This window comes from Trachypithecus francoisi, unplaced genomic scaffold (assembly GCF_009764315.1).
Source record: "Trachypithecus francoisi isolate TF-2019V2 unplaced genomic scaffold, Tfra_2.0 Contig01155, whole genome shotgun sequence".
NCBI lineage: Eukaryota > Metazoa > Chordata > Mammalia > Primates > Cercopithecidae > Trachypithecus > Trachypithecus francoisi.
The window spans coordinates 1-24,621 of record NW_022681186.1 but is presented as its reverse complement, the minus strand read 5'-3'; the positions used below and the strand labels follow the sequence as shown (position 1 = coordinate 24,621).

The 24,621-nt window shown below is 42.0% G+C and overlaps 1 long non-coding RNA gene across 1 annotated transcript; it reads left to right on the top strand.

Annotated features, from left to right (window-relative positions):
• Positions 1-15,602: 15,602 nt before the first annotated feature.
• On the top strand, positions 15,603-21,305 carry LOC117091161. Its single transcript, XR_004440286.1, has 4 exons — positions 15,603-15,935; positions 20,028-20,101; positions 20,286-20,409; positions 21,290-21,305. It is a non-coding gene; the product is annotated as an uncharacterized LOC117091161 (long non-coding RNA).
• Positions 21,306-24,621: the final 3,316 nt, after the last annotated feature.

The following is a 24,621-nucleotide window of genomic DNA, read 5'->3' as shown; positions in this document are numbered from 1 at the left end:
TACTATGACTGATATACAAAAACCCATGTATATTGGATGCGTACAACTTGATGACTTTGGATACACCCCGCAAACTCTCAACACAGTCCAGACAATGAACATCTGTATCACCTGCAAAAGCTTCCTCCTGCTATCTTTGTGTATGTGTATTTGGACAGCACATAAGTTCCACCCTCTTATGCAACTTTTAACTTTGGTGTTACAACAATAGGTACTCTGTTGTACAGTAGATCTCTAGGAGTTTATCATCTTGTATAACCAAAACTTTATACCCCGTGACTAATAACTCTGTCTAGGAAAACTGGGAGATATTAGCCAGCAAACTTTCTAGGTTTTTTTTTCTTTTTTGTTCACTTATTTTGGCGATTCTGACTCCATTGCATAGCTGTATATATTTTAGGATCCACATGTCAATTTCCGTCATAAAGCCAGCTGAAACTGATAGGGTCACAATGACTCTACATCAATTCCAAAGATACGACTACCTTGACAATATTAAGTGTTCTGATCCATAAATCTGGGATGTCTTTCAATTTATTTCAATGAAATATAATTTCATTCAGGATATTTTCCAGTGTTCTCTGTACAAATGTTGCACTTTTGTTAAATTCATTCATATATATACATGGATGTGCATATATATGTGTGTGTGTGTGTGTGTATATATATATATATATATTTTGAGATGGAGTCTCACTGTGTCATGCAGGCTGGAGTGCAGTGGTACAATCTTGGCTCACTGCAACCTCTGACTCCGGGTTCAAGCAATTCTCCAGCCTCATCCTCCTGAGTAGCTGGGACCACAGGCATGCACCACCACATCCAGCCCAATTTCTGAATATGTAGTAGAGACCAGGTTTCACCATGTTGGCCAGGTGGTATCGAACTCCTGACCTCAGGTGATCTGCCCACACTGGCCTCTCAAAGTGCTGGGAGCAGGGATTACATGAGTGATCCACTGTGCCCAGCCTCATTTCTGTATGTTTTTATTGATACTATTCTACATGGATTTTCTTAACTTTGATTTTGGAATAATTGCATACACACATAACAAAATTTTTTTATAATCATTAATTCTTCTAGATTGGTAAACAAATTTATTAGTCATAATACTGTGTGTGTGTGTGTGTGTTCCTTGGCATTTGTGGAATCTCAGCTCACTGCACCTTCCACCTCCTGGGTTCAAGTTCTCAGCCTGTTGGGTAGCTGAGACAACAGGTGCATGCCACCACACCCAGCTAAGTTTTGTATTTTTGGTAGAGACAAGGTTTCGCCATGTTGCTCAGGGTGGTCTCCAACTCCTTGCCTCAAGTGATCCACCCACCTTGGCCTCTCAAAGTGCTGGGTTTACAGGCGTGAGCCACAATGCCCAGCCTTTTTTTTTTCCTAAGATAGTGTCAAACCATTCCCCAGGCTGGAGCCCAGTGGCACAATCATAGCTCATTGCAGCCCTGACTACACAGGCTCAAGTCATCCTCTCACCTCCTCATTAGTAGCTGGGACCACAGACTCATGCCAACACTCCCAGCTACTTTTTTTTTCTTTTTTGGTAGAGAGTGGGCCTCACTATGTTGCCCAGGCTCGGCTTGAATTCCTAGGCTCAAGTCATCCTACCTCCGTTTTCCAAATTACTAAGATTAAATGCATGAGCCACTATGCTTAGCCCCAGGTATTTTCTATAGTCAAGATCCTATCATTGCCTGATAGAGGTACTGTTTGTTCTTCACTCCCAATCTTTATGCCTTTTATTTCATTTTCTTGCTTAATTGACTGGGAACAACCTCCATTGCAAAGCTAAGTAGAGATGTAAAGAGTAGACATCTTGTTTCTCATCTTTGGAGAAAAGCTTTAAGCGTTTTCCTATTAACTATGTTAGCTCTGGGCTTTTGTACATGAGCTTAAGGTTTGTAGCAGGTTAAGAAAACTGCTTTCTATTCCTCTTTTATTGTTTTCTTCCTGTTGCATTTTCAGGAAATGTCTGTTCTGCATCTATTAGAGTGATCATGAAGTAATCGTCCATAATTACAGGAACAGAATATGCTCCCTTAATTGATTTTCCTTTATTGAGCTAACCTGGCACTCTTGAGATAAATCCCACTTGGTTACAATGTATACTGCATTTTCTATGTTGCTGCATTTGGTTTTCTAGTTGTTTCCACACCTATGTGCACAGGAAACATTCGTTTATATGTTTTTGAGTTTTTCTCATTTTGCTATCATTGAAACACTGCTCTTGAAGAGTACTTTCAGAAATGTTCCCTCATCGGTTACTTTTGGAAAACTTTGTGAACCACTGGTGTCAATTCTTAGACAAATGTTTGGTAGACTCAACCATGAAAACCACCTAAGCCCAACCTTTTTGTTTTGTTTTGTTTTGTTTGAAACAGGTTCTCACTGTCACCCAGGCTAGAGAGCAGTGGTGTGATCATAGTTCACCACACAATACCATGCCTGGCAAATTTTGTAAAATTTTTTTGTAGAGAAGGGTCTTGCTATGTTGCCCAGGTGGGTCTTGAACTCCTGATCTCAGGGAATCCTCCTGCCTTGGTCTCCCAAAGCACTGGGATTACAGGCAAGAGCCACTGCACCTGGCCTCCACCTGTTTTTATAGGAAGTTTTTGGGTTATTGATTTTATCTCTTTATGTGTAATGAGAGGAGAGGAGAGTAAGTGCGGGGAGACAGAGAGAGAGAGAGAGAGAGAGAAAGGAACAGAGATTTTTTTTCTTTATTTCTTTTTGTTTTCATTGGGAGAGGTATTGCGGGATGGGGAATTGCTCTGTTGCCCAGGCTAGAGTGCAGTGGTGCAATCTCAGCTCACTGAAACCTCCACATCCCAGGTTCAAGTGATCCTCTTCCTCAGTCTCCTGACTAGCTGGGACTACAGGCGTGCACCATCATGCCTGGCTAATTTTTGTATTTTTAGTAGACACAAGGTTTCATCATGTTGATCAGGCTGGTCTCAAACTCCTGACCTTGTGATCCACCTGCCTCAGCCTCCCAAAGTGCAGGGATTACAGGCATGAGTCACCGTACCTAGCCAAGATTTTTTTTCTTTTTCAGATTTTCTGTTTGTTTCTCACTCCAAGGCTACAGGTGCATAATGTCATACACACAACCAGAAGGAAGTATGGTGGGTGGAATCTCCAATCATCCTTCACTGCAGGTTCCTGGGGTCAGAATTCAAGAAGGCCGGTATCTTAAACACGGAAATGAAACTCCAAGAATCGGGAGATGGGGGCAGAGTGCACAAGCCTTCTAGGAAGGAGTCCTACACAAACTCTGCTTGACCAAACTTTACTCAGGCTCTTACACCTTCTCCTGGGTCCATCTGTCCACTTTACTGTAAAAACCGAAAATAGCAAAGACCCCTTCTAAGCCAGTTTAGCAGGAATCCTCTGTCCCCCTATCTTCATCCCCCACCATCCCCAAGTGATGATGTCTTATCACCCAGTTCTCGCCAAAAAGAATCCCAACAGGTGCATTTAGCCAGTACCCTACTTATCCCAGACATTTCCTTAGTATTTTGTCATCCGGTGATCCCTAACCTGCTCCTTGACTATAAATTCTCACTCGTTCATGCTGAATTCGGAGTTGAAGCCAATCTCTTGTACCCACTGCAAAATCTCACTGCTGTGCTTTCAATATCTATCACGATGATCCTAAATCAAGTCTTCCTTTGCATCCTTTAACAAGTGTGACTGAACATTTTTTTCTTTAACAGAGTCTATCACATCGCTTTTAGGGCAATTCCTGCTCTAAGCTTCCCATCCTATCTGTTTCTTCTCACTGGGAAACTTCACCTAAAGCTCATTATCTGATTTCCCGCTTCCATCATTTCTCTGTGGCAGTCATACTAGGCTCAGAGGAGACAGGGAAACTGAGACTCTGGACTCACGGTCAGTGACACCACAGAGCTACAGCAAAGCAGGCTTTGCAAAGGACACTCACTCTATGTCCTAGTCACACAAGAAACTCACGCACCCTTCTCAGTCCCCACATCACAAAGGAGACGTTCCCCACCTGTCTCCCTAGAGATGAACCCCCTCCTCCGCAGCTCTAACACCCCCGGGCCTGAGGAGGCGGGAGAAAAGCTCAGCCCCCGCCCAAGGCCTCCACTCTCACCGCCACGCAGGGTCCCACGTAGATTGCGGGCTGGGACGGCAGAAGCTCCCGCAGAGACCCGCACCGCCTTCTTCCTCAGGTGGGACCAGGTCAGGGGCAGCACAGAGGTCGGGAAGACAGAGCCAGAGGTCCGGGAGATGGAGCCAGAGGTCCAAGATGGAACAGTCAGGACCGCAGGCACCTGTGAGAGGTGAAGTCCAGAGTCCTAAAAGCCTACAAGAAATACGCCGGTGACCATGAGGAACACACACCCAGCCCACCGCCGGAGCCCTGGGGACTTCCGGGAGTGGCCGCCTGACCTCGGAGTAGGCATGCGCATAGGGGCCAAAGGCTCCGCCAGTGACCTGAGGCCAAGGGTGGAGTCAGTGCATTCTCAGGGCCAGTAGGAGGCGAATCTGGGTGGAATCTGACCCGGGAAACTTCCCAAGAAATAAATATTTTCATTATTTTTCTTTTGGAATAGGCCTTTATTATTTATTTCTTTTTGTGAGACAATGTCTCACTCTGTTCTCCAGGCTGGAATGTAATGGCGCGATCTCGGATCACTGCAACCCCCGCCTCCCGGGTTCAAGTGGTTCTCCTGCTTCAGCCTTCTGAGTAGCTGGGATTACAGGCGCCCGCCACCACACAGGGCTAATTTTTGTATTTTTAGTAGAGATGGGGTTTAACCATGTTGGCCAGGCTGCTCTCGAACTGTTGACCTCAGATGATCCGCCCACCTTGGCCTCCCAAAGTGTTGAGATTACAGGCGTTAACCAGCGTGCCCGGCCTGGAATAGGCTTCTTATTCTTTTTTTTTTTTTTTTTTTTTTAGGCGTCTCCCCCTGTGGACAGGCTGGAGTGCAGTGGCGCGATCTTGGCTCATTGCAACCTGGGACTCTCTGGTTCAAGCCATTCTCTTGCCTCAGCCTCCAGAGTAGCTGGGACTATACAGGTGCCCGTCACCACGCCCAGGTAATTTTTTTATTTTTAGTGGAGACGTGGTTTCACTATGTTGGCCAGGATAGTCTCCATCTCTTGGCCTCGTCATCTGCCCGCCTTGGCCTCCCAAAGTGCTAGGAATGCAGGCCTGAGCCACCGTCCCCCCGCCTGGAATAGGCTACTTAAAAGTAACAAAGGAAACTAAGATTTTTTAAAATTTAGAACTTTGATATGGTAATTATTTGTTTATCTTGATGGTTATCTATAAGCATCCTATATATCTAAATGGTTAAAAAAATGAGTTAAAAAAAAAAACAACTTTCTTTCATCCCAGGCTGGAGTGCAGTGGCACAATCTCAGCTCACTGCAACCCCCGCCTCCTGGGCTCAAGCGACTAACCTGCCTCAGCCTCCCGAGTAGCTGGGACTACAGGCGCACCACCATGCCTGGTTAATTTTCTTTTGTTGTTGTGGCTGTTGTTGATGATGTTGTGTTTTGAGATGAAGTTTCACTGTTGTTGCCCAGGTTGGAGTGCAATGGCGAGATCTTGGCTAACCGCAATCTCCACCTCCTGGGTTGAAACGATTCTCCTAACTCAGCCTCCCAAGTAGCTGGGAATGCAGGCATGTGCCACCATGTCTGACTAATTTTGTGTTTTTAGTAGAGATGGGGTTTCTCCATGTTGGTCAGGCTGGTCTCGAACTACCCACCTGAGGTGATCCGCCCACCTCGGCCTTCCAAAGTGCTAGGATTACAGGAGTGAGCCACTGCACCTTGCCGCCCAACACATTTTTGTACGTTTAGTAGGTAAGGGGTTTTGTCATGTTGGCCAGGCTGATCTCCAATGCCTGACCTCAGGTAAGCCCCCACCTCAGCCTCCCAAAGTGTTGAGATTACAGGTGTGAGCCATCGCGCCCGACTAAATAAACCAAAAAATTTAGATAAACGAATTTGGAGGAAATCTTTTTAACAGATGAAATGGACAGATAATTCTAATTTACTGTCTCTCTGACTTAATAAAATATTAGTCAATAACCTAAGAAGAAAGGAGCAAAACCTAAAAATTCTCCATTCGCAAATACAAATACTCAACAAAGTCAAAACCTAATAACTTGTTGACCACTTATTCCTCCTCTGAAATCGGCTCTTGAATGTGTTGAACATGGATTGACTTGGGATTAGGAAATTTTAAAAATATTTTTTAAAGTTTCACTTTTTGGAATTTAAAATTAATCCAAATTATGTAATATACAACATTTAGAATTTACCAATCAACACTCTCTATCATTTTATTTTTTTACTCTTCAAATAATTTCTTGTTCAAGATTTTAAAATGCTTTTAAAACTAATAGATCCTGCAGGCTGGGCAACGTGGGGAGACTGTCTCTACAAAACATAAAAACAAATTATTTTAAATATATATATAATATACATTTATGTAAATATATATTTTTTAAGTATATAAAATATATTTTTAAAATTTTATTTTTTTGCCAGATCATGTGGTAAGTGTATGTTTAGTCTGGCAGGAACTTGCAAAACTGCCTTCCATAGTGGCCGTACCGTTTTGCATTCCCAGCAGCAATAGATGAGAGTTCCTGTCGCTCCATTTCTTCACCAGCATTTGGTGGTGTCAGTGTTTGCATTCAAGCCAGTCTAATAGATGTGTAATGGTATCTCATCGTTGTTTTAATTTGAATTCCCTAGTGACATATGGTGTTGAGCATCTTTCAGATGTCTAGAAAATGTGCCAGGCATGGTGGTGCACGCCTGTGGTCCCAGCTACTCAGGAGACTAAGGCAGGAGGATTACTTGAGCCCTGGGGGTTGGGGCTGCAGTGAGCTATGATTGCACCACTGCACTCCAGGCTGAGTGACAGAGCTAAACCCTGTCTCAAAAAGATAAATAAGCCCGGGCGCAGTGGCTCACACCTGTAATCTGAGCACTTTGGGAGGCCAACACGGGTGGATCATGAGGTCAGCCTGAAAGAAATCAGGCACATTCCTCAGTCCTGGGCCCAGTACAAACACCATATATCTCTCAATTTCCTGGGCCCAGTAAAAACACCATAGATCTCTCAATTTCCTGGGCCCAGTACAAACACCATATATCTCTCATATCTCTCAACTTCCTGAGCCCAGTACAAACACGTCCCACCATATATCTCAACTTTAGAAAAACACCACCTGGAAAAATCCCTGATAACGACACAGCCGTTTGTAGTTTTAATGAGAGCACGGGAACCAATAGATCACCGCTAAATGTATAACTTAATATGTTAACCAATTGTAATGCTGTAACCTAAAGAATTCCCTTCTTCCTCTGTAACCTTACAAGTGCTATTTACATCGGGCTATAAAAAGCGAGCGCACACATTGTTCAGGGCCCTCTTGTATGTTGTGGAACAGAGGGACCAAGTTCGAACTTGCAGTAAAGATCCTCGCCGCTTGGCTTTGACTCTGGACTCTGGTGGTCTTCTTCGGGGAATAAACGGTCTGGGCATAACAAGCCAATTAAGACCATCCTGGCTAACATGGTGAAACTCCATCTCTACTAAAAATACAAAAAATTAGCCAGGCACATACCCAAATGGTGAAGGGGTGGCCTGCCCCTCCATACATGTGGGCGTTTCTTGTTGGTTGGAATGAGAGACTTGAGAAAATAAAGGAGACACAGAGACAAAGTATAGAGAAAGAAAAAGTGGACTCAGGGGACGGGTGCTCAGCATACAGAGGACCCAAACCATCACCGGTCTCTGAGTTCCCTCAATATTTATTGATCATTATCTTTACCATCTCAAAAAAAGGAAAGTGGCCAGACAATAGGAACATAGTAGGGAGAAGGTCAGCAGAAAGAAATATGGATAAAGATCTCTGTGACATGAATAAGTTTAAGGAAAAGTGCTGTGCCTTGATATGCATATGCAAACATCTCCATTAACATTTTCAGTGCATAAAGAGCAGCATTGCCACGAGCACATCCCACCTTCAGCCCTAAGGCATTTTCTCCTATCTCAGTAAATAGAACGGGTTTTACACCAAGACGTTCCATTGCCCAGGGATGGGCAGAAGACAGATGCCTTTCTCTATCTCAACTGCCCAGAGGCCTTCTTTCCTCTTATACTAATCCTCCTCAGCACAGACCCTTCATGAGTGTCAGGCTGGGGGACGATCAGGTCTTTCCCTTCCCACGAGGCCCTATTTCAGACTATCACATGGGGAGAAATCTTGGACAATACCTAGCTTTCCTAGGCAGAGGTCCCTGAGACCTTCCGCAGTGTATGTGTCCCTGGGTAATTGAGCTTAAGAGAATGGTGATGACTTTTAACAAGCATGCTGCCTTCAGGCACTTCTTGAACAAAGCACATCCTGCAGAGCACCAAATCCATTAACCTTGAGTCACCACAGCACATGTCTCTTGCAAGGACAGGGTTGGGGGTAGGGTCACAGATTAACAACATCTCAAATACAGAACAAAATGGAGTCTCGTTTGTCTACTTCTTTCTGTATAGACACAGTAACAGTCTGATCTCTCTTTCCTTTCCCTACAAATGACTTGAAAACTTCTATTCACTAAAATCCTGCATGTGAATGTTTACAGCAGCTTGGTGTAAACATGGTGTGACCACAGGCATGGTAGCAGATGCCTGTAATCCCAGCTACTTGGGAGACTGAGGCAGGAGAATGGCTTGAACCCAGGAGGTGGCGGTTGCAATGAGCTGAGATCACGCCATTGCACTCCAGCCTGGGCGACAGAGTGAGACTCCATCTCCAAAAAATAAATAATAAATAAATAATTGGCCGGGTGCAGTGGCTCAAGCCTGTAATCCCAGCACTTTGGGAGGCCGACCCGGGTGGATCACGAGGTCAGGAGATCGAGACCATCCTGGCTAAAGCAGTGAAACCCCGTCTCTACTAAAAAATACAAAAAACTAGCTGGGCGAGGTGGCGGGCGCCTGTAGTCCCAGCTACTCGGGAGGCTGAGGCAGGAGAATGGCGTCAACCCAGGAGGCGGAGCTTGCAGTGAGCTGAAATCCGGCCACTGCACTCCAGACTGGGTGACAGAGCGAGACTCCATCTCAATAAATAATAATAATAAATCAATAAATAATTGACTTAATTTTTAGAACAGTTGTGGGTGTACAGAAAAAAGAGCAGAAGGCATATTGCACTCTAGTATCCTCCCTCACACCACAGTACACACACTTCCTGTATTATCATCTTGTTAGTGTGGTACATTTGTTAGGCTTGATGAGCCCGTATTGATATCATTCAGTTCATGGTTATATTAAGATCACTCTTTGTGTTCTACCATTTATGGGCTTTGACAAATGCTTAAGAACATATATCTACCATTATAGGGTCACACAGAAAAGTTTCACCGCCCTAAAAATCTTCTGTGATCCACCTATTCATCCTTCCCTCTGCTCGAGCCTCTGGCAACCACTGAACTTTTTATAATATCATTTGCCTAGTTTTACCTTTTCTAGTATTCCATATAATTGGAACTCTACACCATGTGGCCTTTTTACATGGGCTTCTTTCACTTAGAAATACGTGTTTAAGATTCCTCCATGTCTTTTCACGCCTTGGTAATTCATTTCTTTTTATTTCTGAAGAGTATTCAATTGTATGAATGTTTCAGAGTTAGTTTATCCATTACGCTATTGTAGGATATCTGATATCTTGGTTACTTCCAATCTTTGTTGGTTATGTGTAAGCTGCTGTAAACATTCATGTGCAGGATTTGAGTGGATTTAAGTTTTCAGCTCATTTGGGTATATACCAAAGAATGCAATTTCCAGATCGTATGGTAAACCTATGTTTAGTTTTGCAGGAATTTGCAAAACTCCCTTCCAAAGTGACTGTACCTTTTGCATTCCCAGCAGCAATCAATGAGAATTCCTGATGCTCCATATCCTCACCAGCATTTGGTGGTGTCAGCGTTTGGATTTGAGCCAGTCTAATAGATGTGTAGTGGTAACTTAGCGTTGTTTTAATTTGAATTCCCTAGTGACATATGGTGTTGAGCATCTTTTCAGATGCTTATTTTTGCTACCTTTATAGCAAAGGGCAGATACAGACGATGGACTGCAGGGAAAGAGCTTGCTTGCTATGATGATCAGAAGCTACAGGCAGAGATGATCTCAGGGTTAACTGAGCATCAACTGTGCCTTCTCCTGTCAGATAAAATGTAGTCTACCTGAGTTTTGACTGGAAACACAGAATATCTGGTTGTCCATAAATATTTCTTACTGAGGCTTAGGTTTATGTATGTTTTGAGCAAAAGGCAGTATCAGCCCAATATATAAGCAGATTGGGATACAACAGGTAATGACTGTCAGAGATGTTGAGAGTCCACACTGAACGGATGGTGTCACTGGTTGCGCATGTCTTTCTCATTATGGACTTTCACTTTTCTTTAGCCACATGAAAGGCCACTGAGATAGGCTACATCTCATTTTTCTCTTGAGGATCTCTATTACTGAGAAATTTTTGTATTCTGGGCTATGCTGGGTTCATAATATGACTACACATACCACGTATGTGTTTGTTCCTTCCCTAAAATGCTCAGTTCAGCTGGGGATCTAGAGGTAAATACTACTACGTTTCCATTTTAGATAGTTGAAGATCTGAGGTCTGGAGAGGTTAGTTTGTAGAAAGTTATGTTTAATAAGTAGCAAGACCATATGGCCAGGTCAGATAAGCTGCCTTCAGATTTTACTCTTGAACTTCTAGTGGATAATATCTTTTCATTATAGAAAATAAAAGAGTGAACTTAGATTTTTTTTTTTTTTCAAAATCATTGACTATAGGAGTTCTTTCAAGGTATGATGAAAAGCAATAATTGTCTCATTTTACATTACCTTTAATTATTGCTCACCAGAAATTGATCATCCATTCAGCAACCTTTTACATCCCTCTTGGCTTTATTATGCCTGGGCATGCTTCACTGTGAATAAGAGGTCCAAGATTCAGAAATATCTTTAACTTGCAATGCTTGGTCACAGGTATCCAACTGAAAAATATTTTGTTCATTAGCCATATGGACTCATGAGGTAAACTACAGGCAGAGACAAAAAATGTGGAAAAAAGAAAGGGCTATCAGAAGCACTGTGTCTCCTTACATTTTGTATTTCTATTCATTTGCATCTAGAATCATGAGGAATTTGAGCAATTGGGAAATGCAAAGTCCTAATCAAAGCATACCCACATTTCAGTTATCTGCATTATTGTACATTTAAATTTGTAATGCATACATTGGTTATACAATTCAATAGGTATAAAAATGTTAAGTAACTTTTTCTCTCACATATCCCATTCAGTAGATCACTTTAAAGTCAACATTTTAATGTTATTGTGCATACTTTCATCAATTATTCTTTTTTTTTTTTTTTTTGGAGCTAGAGTGTCTCGGCCTGTCACCCAGGCTGGAGTGCAATGGTGAGATCTCAGCTCACTGTCACATCCGCCTCTTGGCCTTTTTTCTTTTTTTAATGGAGATAGGGGCTAACTATGTTGCCAAGACTGTAGGCTGTCCTTGAACTACTGGGCTCAAGCAATCCTCCTGCCTCAGCCTCCAAAAGTGCTGGAAGTACAGGTGTGAGCCACCACTCCTGGTCCAAGTGTTTTCTTTTTGTTTGTTTGTTTGTTTGTTTTTTAGCCTTGGGGTTTCACCGTGCTAGCCAGGTTGCATTTGAACCTCTGACCTCATGATTCTCCCTTCTTAGCCTCCCAAAGTGCTGAAATTACAGGCATGACCCACAACTTCCAGGGGTGGATATCTGCCATCTTCTCCTTGCTTCTCTTTGTCATTTTATTATGTATTTTCTTTCTTTTCTTTTCTTTTCTTTCTTTTTTTTTTTTTTGGAGATGGAACCTCGCTGTTTCACCCATGCTGGAATGCAGTGGTGTGATCTTGGCTCACTGCAGCCTCAGCCTCCTATACAGGCATGGGCTACATGCCACCATGCCTGGATAATTGTTGTATTTTTAGTAAAGACGGGGTTTTGCATGTTGGCCAGGCTGGTGTTGAACTCCTGACCTCAGTGTCTGTCCTTATTATGTATTTTTAATATGCCTAAAGTAAAGCCTGATTTTGCCTGGTTTTTCTTTTACATAATTGGAGTAATAGTCTGTATCCTGTTGCATCTGCCTTCTTTTACTCAATACTAAGTTTTTAAGATTCACACTTAGCATTGTGTCTGCATTCTATTAGAACAGTACACCAGCCAGGCATGGTGGCTCATGCCTATAATCCCAGCACTTTGGGAAGCTGAGGCAGGCAGATCACTTGATGTCAGGAGTTCCTGACCAGCCTAACCAACATGGAGAAACCCCACCTCTACTAAAAATACAAAAATTAGCCAGTCATGGTGGCACGCACCTGTAGTCCCAGTTACTCAAGAGGCTGAGGCAGGAGAATCGCTTGAACTCGTGAGGCGGAGGTTGCAGTGAGCCGAGATTAGGCCACTGCACTCCAGCCTGGGCAACAAAGCGAGAATCTGTCTTAAAAAAAAAAAAAATTAGGCAGGTGTGGTGGTGTGTGCCTGTAATCCCAGGTACTTGGGAGACTGAGGCAGGATTATCCCTTGAACCTTGGAGGTGGAGGTTGCAGTGAGCCGAGATCATGCCCTCTACTCCAGCCTGGGCAACACAGTGAGACTCAGTCTCAAAAAAAAAAAAAAAATGCCAGGCACGGTGGCTCACACCTGAAATCCCAGTACTTTGGGAGCCAAGGCAGGTGGATCACCTGAGGTCAGGAGTTTGAGACCAGCCTTACCAACATGGTGAAACCCGTCTCTACTAAAAATACAAAAATTTGCCAGGAGTGGCGGCATGTACCTGTAATCCCAGCTATCAGGAAGCTAAGACAGGAGAAATGCTTGAACTCAGGAGGCATAGGTTGCAGTAAGCTGAGATCATGCCACTGCACTCCAACCTGAGCAACTAAGCAAGACTCTATCTCGAAAAATATATATTAAAAAATACAGTACACTAGTGTGTATCCCTTCATTGTTGATGGACATGTGAGTTGTGTTCATTTTTGTCAGTTACAAATGATGCTGTTGTGAATACTTTTGTATTTCTATTTGGTTACCATTAGTGTGTATTTATGTACACTATAAAGCAAGAGGTAAAACCATAGGTTACAGAGTAACAGACCTTCCGTTTTACTAGGTATTATTGGTTTCATCCCAGTGTTAACACACCAACCGACAGTCTTCCAAGGTCTGACAATTCCCAAATCTTCACATTCTTGTTGATACTTAATTTTGTCAAAATTTTAATTTGAGTCTTTTGGTGGGTATGTGCCAATGATTGTGATATTAATTTACTGGGCATTTTCTTCTCTGTAACAGGCCCTGTCAAGCTATATGTGTGGTGTGGCAGGGGTAGGAGCCCCTAGAGGTAGCATGGACTCTGAAATCCTTCATCATCCTATGTAAAAAAGTTTGTGAGGCAGTAACTTTTTTTTTTTTGAGACAGAGTTTTGCTTGTGTTGCCCAGAATGAAGTACAATGGTATGACCTCATCTCACTGCAACATTTACCTCCCAGGTTCAAGTGATTCTCCTGTCTCAGCCTCCCAAGTAGCTGGGATTGCAGGCATGCACTACCACGCCTGGCTAATTTTTTGTATTTAGTAAAGATGGAGTTTCACCATGTTCATCAGACTGTTCTTGAACTCCTGACCTCAGGTGATCCACCCACCTCAGCCTCGCAAAGTGCTGGGATTACAGGTATGCACCACTGTGCCCTGATATTTCCTGTGTACAGTGATGTAGCCAGGGTGCAAAGCCACTTCTTAATGATTATATCATCTAAATATTATATCTTCTTGCTTCCATTTGAGATATGTTCATTCCTCCATACAACTAAATAATCTCAATTACTCTTGAGGGAGCATAAAATCCTCACTCTCTAATTATGGATCATTTCAAATTATTTGTTGGCTTGTGTTTAAAATATGAAAAAGAGAATGTAGATTTTGTTTTCTTCTTACTGCTTAACCTGAACAAAATGTCATATATACCTCCTGGCCTGTTGCCAAACCAAGAAGAGTCACTTGAATAATGAACAAGACAGGAGGGAAACCATATTGATAATTTATCATTACACTATAATCGCACACATGGAACTCATCAAAGATGCTACGAAAAAATGGATCATTTGTGGAAAAGTGTAAAGAGAATATAGGAGACGTCTCAACTGAAGAGAAAATGCTACAGAAAATAATTACAAAAAAAAAAAAAAAAACAGTGTTAAGACGTGAACACAAACTCAGAGATTCAGGACCACAAAGGGCTAAGGGGAAAAGAGTTATCAATATTTTCTTATTCATTATGGAGAGCAGGATGAATTCTTAAAAGGTCAAGTAATTGAGAGTCTGATATATCTGTTGATAATATGCATTTCTAATGTTGTAAATGGTTGTGAATTTATAGTTGTTATTTCTATTTCCTTTAGACTTGTGACCATGAGTTTGATCGACAAACTATGTGTGTTCATCATGTTATGTATTAAACTCTCACTCTGTCATCCAGGCTGGAAGTGCAGTAACATAATCACATGTCACATGTCACATGTCACATAATCACAGAGAGGGGCTTTCACAATATTGCCCATGCTGGTCTTGAACTCCTGAGCTTGAGTGATCCCCTTGTTTCAGCCTCTGAAAGTGCTGGGATTACAGGCATGAGCGCAGCACCCAGCCAAAAACACAGGGAGGTGTATTAATAGTCTGAAACATTGCAAAATACTGCTGAGAATACAGTTCACTAATATCATCATCATAGAGCACAAAATATATTCTGGTATTATTAAGAATATCATAGCTCTAAATAACACATACATAGAGCACTCATTCTATTAGAAATTAAATTATACTAATATTATTGACAATTACTTTTATAGCTGTCACTGTAAACTCAAAGACAAGAAATAAATTCATCATCCGAAAACATAAAACAAGTACTTAGCCTTATTGCTGAGAAGCCTATAGTTGTCTTTTACTGAATGGCACCTCAGTTCTTGGGATAAAGTTTGAAACAGCAACTGGAAGGATAGCTTTAACTTGAAAATGGTTTTATTTTTAGAATTGTCATGTGATAAAAGCTATTCTCACATAGCCAAGCTGTTGGACAGAGACCACGTTTTGTGAAAGTTTTTCATCAAGTGTTTTATTGAAGTTGACGTCACTGCAACCCCAAACAATGGCAAATGCTTCATAAGCCCCTGTAAATGGTGATTCAGCTGATAAATTAATAAAATTCTCTTTCTTTAAGCAAGGTTTGGTGGCTCACACCTGTAATCCCAGCACTTTGGGAGGCCAAGGCAAGAGGATAATGAGGTCAGGAGGTCGAGACCATCCTGGCTAACACGGTGAAATCCCGTCTCTACTAAAAATACTAAAAAATTAGCCAGGCATGGTGGCATGCACCTGTAATCCCAGATACTTTGGAGGCTGAGGCAGGAAAATTGCTTGAACCTGGGAGGCGGAGGTTGCAGTGAGCCAAGATTGCACACCTGCACTCCAGCCTGGGTGATACAGCGAGACTCCGTCTCAAAAAAAATAAATAAAATAACAATAAAAAATAAAATAAAATTCTCCTTTTTTAAAGTCCTAAGCCAGAAAATATATAACATTGTTAATAGGAATGAATGGACATGGATGGATCACCCAAAGATTCTACTATTCCAGGGTCATCTTCAAAGAGAAAATATCAATTTCTTTGTGTTTCTTGCTTACCCAGGTCAAGAGTTACCAATACCAACACAGCCAACTGCACAGAGATTGGACCTAGAGCAGCAGCAGCAGGAGGTGGTATATAAGTCACAGATACTAGAGGAAATTGAGAGAGGGAGCAGAAAAGTGATTCATCTGTATCAGGTGCGGTCTACAAGTTGTAAGATGTACAATGTAGCTGGTGGATAGAGTAACAGAATTAGAAATATCTAATGTTCATTCAAGTTTATTTTATGAACTAACCAAAAAGTCACACATGGATATTGACAGTAGGTGGAAAGATCAGAGCAGAAATAGCACTTTTGGCAGTAGTTATTGGGATTGAGGGAGAATTCATTTTAGCTTTAATTTTAAAATAGATTTAATTACTTTTATTTTAATTAATTATTGTAAAGCTTTCGATTTTAAAAAAGATTTTAATTTTTCTTGTGGCAAAATATACGTAACGTAAAATTTCCATTTTAACCATTTTTAAGTGCATAGTTCAATGTCACTAAATACAGTCACCTGATTGTACAACCATCACCACCAGGCACCATCTCTAGAGCTTTTTCCTTTTTAATTTCCAAAACTGAAACTCTGTACCCATTAACAATATCCCATCATTACTCTCTCCTCCAAGTACCTGGGAACCATCATTCCACTTTTCCACTTTTGGTTTCTATGAATATGACACTCTAGATACCTCATATAAGTGGAGTCATGCAGTATTAGCTTTTCGTATCGTTTCTTTGACTTAGCATTATGTCAACGTTCACCCATGTTGTAGCATGCGTCAGAATGTCCCTTTTTAAGGCTAAGTAATATCCCACTGTATGTCTGTACCACATTTTGTTTATCTATTTCTCTGTCAATGACTGCTTCCACCTTTTGGCTATCATGAATAATGTTGCTATGCACATAACTTTGCAAATATTTGTGGAAGTCCCTGCTTTCAACTCTTGTGGGTTTAAACCCAGAAGTTGACTTGCTGGCTCATATGGTAATTCTAGGTTCCATTTTTATTTATTTACTTATTTTTGAGATGGAGTCTCTCTCTGTTGCCCAGGCTAGAGTGAAGTGGCATGATCTCGGCTCACTGTGACCTCCGCCTCCCAGGTTCAAGTGATTCTGCTACCTCAGCCTCCTGAGTAGCTAGGATTACAGGCACACACCTCAACGCCTGGCTAAGTTTTGTATTTTGAGTAAAGATGGGATTTCACTTTGTTGGTAAGGCTGGTCTCGAAATCCTGACCTTGTGATCTGCCCGCCTCAGCCTCCCAAAGTGCTGGGATTACAGGCATGAGCCACCACACCCAGCCTAGGTTCCTTACTTTAAAAAAAAAAATTAGGAACCACTGTACTCTTTTCCACCATGACTATAGCAATGTAGAGTCCACTAGCAATGCACAAGAGTTCTGAGTGGCTACATCCTCACCAACACTTACTATTTCCTGGATTTTTGATGATTGCCATCTGAATGGGTATGAAGTGGTACCTTATTGTGGTGTTGAGTTGCATTTCCTGAGTAATCAGTGATGTTGAGCATCTTTCACGTGTTTCATGGCCATTTCTATATCTTCTTTGGGAAAATGTCTATGTAAGTCCTTTGCCTATTTTTTCGTTGGGTTGTTTACTTATTGCTGAGCTATAGGAATGTTTTATATTCTGGATATTGATCCATTATCAAAGATATCATTTGAAATATTTTTTTCCATTCTGCAGGTTGCCTTTGATTACACAAAAATTTTAAATTTTGATGAAGTCCAATTTACTTTCAAGTAAATTGTTGTTTGTTTGCTTTTTGTTGTAACCATACAGCCAACCTTCATGCTCTTCTCCCTTCCCATGCTTTATTATTGCCCTCTCCAGAGGGCTTGGCTCTGATTAAAGAAAAACAGACACCAGTTGAATTTTTATGGAATAGAGGAACTGTGGGAAAGAAACAGGTGGAAGAGTCATGGATTAAAAGCCAGGGTCAGGAGAAGACAGGTCAGAGGATGGGCTTTACTTTCAAGTCTCCTGAGTAGCTGGGACTGCACACATGTGTCTCCACACCAGCTTACATTTATTTTTAAACAAGGGTTTGACCCCGTTTTGAAATTTATTTGTGTTAAGGCATGTACTGTAAGTGATATGGGAGGCTCATTTTAGACCGTTGGACAATTTGATGTCTGGACCACCATTTGCCACTTGTGATCTGCTCTCCTATGAAATTCAAGTGTTGCCCATGCTTTTGGTGTCAGAAAACTTTTAGTTTATAATTTTAAGTATATCATGTCTCCTGCCTCATATGTACCACTGGACAATGTCCCTTTTATGTGTTCAACTTCTTTCAGAGGTAAATGTATTTTGAAGCGGAGAACAAAGATAATTGCAAAATTGGCCTGGAGAACTAAGGTAATTATGAAAGTTTCAGGTACAAAGAGAGAGGGTTCGATATGTCAGCAGTTCTTTACCAATCCATCCTAGAAGTCTTTTTAGGATTGCCTAAATAATGCAGGGAATACGTGCAAGACACACAAATGTTCCAGAAGCATGTAAACAAAGTACAGAGAAGAGGATAAGATAAAATAAGATGAAATAAGATTATTAGGAAAAACTTGTTCAGAAGATTGCCTACAGAGGCAAAAGGGAGAGTTTCACTTTGCTGAGGGAAATAGGGTGGTAAGACTCGTGGGGAAGACCCCCACTTACCCTGACACAGAGAGAAGGTGTAAAATAACTTAATGGGAGAGTATTAGGCTGAGATAGCTCCTATGGCCTGGGATCCTACATAGAGAAAATGAACCAAGCTTCACCCGTCACAAGTGACCAGCTGAGTATTAGCTTTGTGATGAGAAATCTTCCACCAGGATAGTTCAAATAATGCAATTGCCCAAATTTTTGCCAATCAAATAATTTCTCTAGTCTGCTTCTACATTCACCCTATAAAACCTTCCCTACAAGCACCTCTAGTGGATCCTCCAATCACTTCCACTTTGGAGCTGCCTGATCCATGAAACTCTGTTTGCTCAAATGCCCTCTTTAAAATTCTAATATACTTAAGTTGATCTATTTTTTTCTTTTTACAAATTGAGATGGGATCTTCCTATGTTGCCCAGGCTGGTCTTGAACTCCTGAGCTCAAGTGATCCTGCCACTTCTGCCTCCTGAGTAGCTGGGACTATAGACATGTGCCTCCACACTTACATTTATCTTTAAACAAGGGTTTGACCCTTTTTGAAATTTATTTGCGTTAAGGCATGTACCCTAAGTGACATGGCAGGCTCACTTTAGACCGTCGGACACTTCAGCCTCTGGATCACTATTTGCCATTTGTGACCTGTTCTCCTAAGAAATTCAAGTGTAATTCAATTAGTTCACCCTCTGTTGATCAGGGGAGGTTGCTCTGGGTGCAAGTTCAACACAGCCATTCACACTTTCCTACCAACTCCTCTGGAGACTCAACAGGACAAATCTTGCCTTCTGGAGGCCTAGGACAGAGAAAGGCCTCCATCTGGGGCTGAATCACTGAATTTCTTCCCAGGCCTATGCCCTTCCTATGTGATGACACTGATGCTGGGTAGACATTCATCAAAGATATGTGTTCCCTAGCATCTGGTCCCTTCACTGCATATCTCCTGGTCATTTCTGCTGACCCTGTGCTGACCTTGGAAAAACGAAAACTGCTCCCAAGGCGCCTAGACTTTGTGCTGTTTCACAATCACACAGTTTCATCTGGGATAGGAGATGGTAGGAAAATCAGCAGTGATTACGGTTCCACTCTGAGGGTCTCTAGATAATTTGATCATTGCCTCCCAGGGCTTTATTACCTGGCCAGGCTCCTGGAGAGATGAGAAATATTTCCACTGAGGATAGGATGCACTGCCTGACATGAAATTATTACAAGTTAAATCTCCAACCTGGTTGAGAAGGGCCATCTGCCTTCTGCTCAGACCTGCTGCTCATGGCTTGAGTGCTCATGACAGGTGCACAAGTCTTCCACTCCAAAGCCCAGACCAGGAAAGAGGCAGCTTCACCAATGGAGGGCACCAGACTCTGTGATGGGCCAGGAAGTGGAATGCGGCCTCCTGAGCAGATGCGGTGGCGACAGGGATACTGAGTGGCAGGGAGAGTGAGATCCTTGTTATATAAAGCATTCATCATGGTATTTAAGTGATGACACCTTGAAGTCATGTAATTCACTAAAATCAATCTGTTGTAGATCATCTGTGATTTGTAATTTCGTAATTTGCTTTTTGCTTTTTCTATCTAGCAAAAATTCCTTGTAGCAAGCATGATGGGAACTGAGGGAGATGGTGCCAGCCTAGTAAATGATACAAGTTTCTAGTTGAGTGTTTCCATAAATTTCCATAAATTAGCCACACAAGTCTTTATAAAGGGTCAAAATGCCATCCTCTGACCTGTCTTCTCCTGGCCCTGACTTTTAACCCCATGACTCTTCCACCTGTTTCTTTCCCACAGCTCCTCTATTCCATAACAATTCAACTGGTGTCTGTTTTTCTTTAATCAGAGTCAAGCCCTGTGGAGAGGGCAATAGTAAAGCATGAGAAGGGAGAAGAGCATGAAGGTTGGCTGTATGGTTACAACAACAAGCAAACAAAACAACAAAAACTAACAAATCACATTGCATGCAAGTGAGTCTACTAGGAATTTTTGTTGAATTTACAATATTTTTAGGAAGAAAACAAATAACTATGATTTTTATTTTACAGATAGAAAACCTAAGATGTATAAATTTTTTCCCAAAGTCACACTGTTAAAAACAAATGGAGCAGCATAATATTAGATATCTTTGGAAAGAATGGGGAGAATAAACAAACTGTTCATGGAACTTGAGTCTTCTGACTTCCAGATCAGATTCCCTTACAAATGCTCTTCCTTTTATAAAGTCCTCAGTCTTTATGTGAAAATGGAAATGCACCAGCCTGGGCAACTTAAGATTCCATCTCTACAAATATATATATTTTTAATTAGCCAGGCCTGTTGGTGGCCAGGCTGGTCTTAAACTCCTGAGCTCAAGGGATCCTCCCGCCTCAGCCACCTGAGTAGCTGGGACTACAGACTTGTGCCTCTACCCCAGCTTACATTTATCTTTAAGGTTTGACCCCTTTCTGAAATTTACTTGAGTTAAGACATGAACTGTAAGTGATATTGCAGCCTCATTTTAGGCCGTCAGACATTTTGGTCTCTGGACCTGTAGTCCCAGCTACTTAGGAGGCTGAGGCGGGACGATCACTGGAGACTGGGAGGCTGAGGTTTTGTGAGCCATGATCATGCCACTACACTCCTGCCTGGGCAACAGAGTGAGACCCTGTCTCAAAAGAGAAGTAGATGCAACTGGAGTCTGAATACACTAATTGCTAATCTGTGCTATATAGGCACGTTAATGATTCATTAATCTTTGAAAATGTCATCTACTTCTTTAAGTCAGTTGGTGTCCCAGAAACATGATACTGGTTGCCTAACACCTACAGTTGCCATTCAATATCTTTCTTTCTTTTTTTTTTTTCAAAGAAATAGCAGAGATAATGACCTTATCATTTTAGTGAGGGTTTTATTTGCCCATCTGTAAATATTTATATAATACATCGTTTGATCATTTGATCTAAAAAAGGTTTGCTAAATGAAAAAGCATGCCACGCTCATGGAATGAAAGGATCAATATCGTTAAAATGGCCATACTGCCCAAAGCAATCTACGATTCATTGCTATTCCTATCAAATTACTACCATCATTTTTCACAGCAAAAACTATTCTAAAATTTACATGGAATCAAAAAAGAGCCCAAATAGCCAAAGCAATCCTAAGCAAAAAGAACAAAGCTGGAAGCATTACATTACTTGACTTCAAACTATACTGTAAGCCTACAGTACCCAAAACAGCATGACACTGGTGCTAACAGAGACCAATGGAACAGAATAAAGAGCCCAGAAATCAATCCACACACCTACAGCCATCTGATCTTTGACAAAGTCAACAAAAATAAGCATTGGGGAAAGGACTCCCTATTCAATAAATGGTGCTGGGATAACTGGCCAGCCATAGGCAGAATGAAACAGGAACCTTACCTTTCACTATATTAAAAAATTAAAACCGATTAAAGATTTAAATGTCAACCTCAAACTATAAGAATTCAAGAAAGCCTGGGAAATACCATTCTGGACATCCACCTTGCAAAAGAATTTATGACTAAATCCTCAGAAGCAATTGCAACAAAAACAAAAATTGATAATGGGGACCTAACTAAAACTTTCCGTGGCAGAGTAGGGTGTCATGCTGTCTCCCAGGCTGAAGTGCAGTGGCACAATCTCGGGTCACTGCAACCTCCTCCTTCTGGGCTTAAGTGATACGTCCCCCAGAGGTGCACACCATCATACCTGGCTTATTGTTTTTCCCTTCTTTTTTCTTTTCTCGTTTATTCTCAGCTTAGTGGCTGAAGATCGACACTGCCCCATCGCCTCGGAAGCCTCCTGGACCATCACAGATGCTTTGGGTAACTCTTACAGTGGAGGGTAAGTCCCTCCCCTTCTTAATCAATATGGAAGCTACACACTCCACATTACCTTCTCTTCAAGGGCCTGTTTCCCTTGCCTCCATAAATGTTGTGGGTATTGATGATCAGGCTTCTAAACCTCTTAAAACTCGAAAACTCTAGTGCCAACTTGGACAACATTCTTTCATGCACTCCTTTGCAGTTATCCCCACCTGCCCAGTTCCCTATTAGGCCAAGACATTTTAACTAAATTATCTGCTTCCCTGACTATTCCTAGGCTACACCCACACCTCATTGCTGCCTTTTCCCCTAGTTCAAAGCCTGCTTCACATCCTCCCTTCGTATCCCCCCATCTTAACCCACAAGTATAGGACACCTCTACTCCCTCCTTGGCAACTGATCACGCACCCCTTACCATCTCATTAAAACCTAATCACTCTTACCCCACTCAACGCCAATATCCCATCCTGCAGCACGCTTTAAAAAAATTAAAGCCAGTTATCACTCGCCTGCTACAGCATGGGCTTTTGAAACCTATAAACTCTCTTACAATTTCCCTATTTTACCCGTCCAAAAACCGGACAAGTCTTACAGATTAGTTCAAGATCTGCGCCTTATCAACGAAATTGTCTTGCCTATCCACCCTGTGGTGCCAAACCCATATACTCTCCTATCGTCAATACCTCTCTCCACAACCCATTATTCTGTTCTGGATCTCAAACATACTTTCTTTACTATTCCTTTACACCCTTCATCCCAGCTTCTCTTCGTTTTCACTTGGACTGACCCTGACATCCATCAGGCTCAGCAAATTACCTAGTCTGTACTGCTGCAAGGCTCACGGACAACCCCATTACTTCAGTCAAGCCCAAATTTCTGCCTCATCTGTTACCTATCTCGACATAATTATCATAATACACACTTACTCTCCCTGCTGATCATGTCCGGCTAATCTCCAAACCCTCCTTCTACAAAACAACAACTCCTTTCCTTCCTAGGTAAGGTTAGTGCAGACAGAATTCTTACCCAAGAGCCGGGACGCGTCCTGTAGCCTTTTGTCCAACGACCTTAATGTTTCAGCCTAGACTTCATGTCTGCCCACAGCGGCTGCCACGGCTTTAATACTGTTAGAGGCCCTAAAAATCACAACCTATGCTCAACTCTCTACAGTTCTCATAACTTCCAAAATTTATTTTCTTCCCCCAACCTTTGCTGAAGACAACGCTTATGCTGATAACGTAGCTAAAAAAGCAGCCATCAAAAGGCATCAGATCCCATCGCTCAGAACAATGCTTATGCTGATAAGTGAGCTTAAAAAGGAGCTTCCAACTTCTCACAGCAGTTTTCCTCCTTCACATCGGCCACTCCCACCTACTCCTTCCCTGAAACGTCCAACTATCAATCTCTTCACACACAAGGCAAATCGTTCTTAGACCAAGGAAAATTATCTCCTTCCAACTCACAGGCCCATTCTATTCTGTCGTCATTTCATAACCTCTTCCATGTAGGTTACATGCCGCTAGCCTGTCTCTTAGAACCTCTCATTTCCTTTCCATCATGGAAATCTATTTTCAAGGAGATCACTTCTCAGTGTTCCATCTGCTATTGTACTACCCCTCAGGGATTGTTCAGGCCCCCTCCCTTTCCTACACATCAAGCTCGGGGATTTGCCCCTGCCCAGGACTGGCAAATTGACTTTACTCACATACCTTAAGTCAGAAAACTAAATTATCTCTTAGTCTGGGTAGACACTTTCACGGGATGGGTAGAGGCCTTTCCCACAGAGAAGGTCACCACGGTCATTTCCTCCCTTCTGTCAGACATAATTCCTCAGTTTGGCCTTCCTACCTCTATACAGTCTGATAATGGACCAGCTTTTAATAGTCAAATCACCCAAGCAGTTTCTCAGGCTCTTAGTATTCAGTGAAACCTTTATATCCTTTGCCATCCCCAATCTTCAGGAAAGGTAGAACAGACTAATAGTCTTTTAAAAACACACCTCAGCAAGCTCAGTCGCCAACTTAAAAAGGACTAGACAATAACTTTACCACTTTCCTTTCTCAGAATTCAGGCCTGTCCTCGGAATGCTACAGGTTACAGCCCATTTGAGCTCCTGTGTGGGCACTCCTTTTTATTAGGTCCCAGTCTTATTCCAGACAGCAGACCAACTTGGACTGCACCCCAAAAAACTTTCATCCGTTCTGTCTTCTGTCTAGCCATACTCCTATTCACCATTCTTAACTACTCATAAATGCCCTGCTTGTGTTTACACTGCTGGTTTACATCGTTTCTCCAAGCCATCACAGCTGATACCTCCTAGTGCTATCCCAAACCGCCACTTTAAATTCCTCTT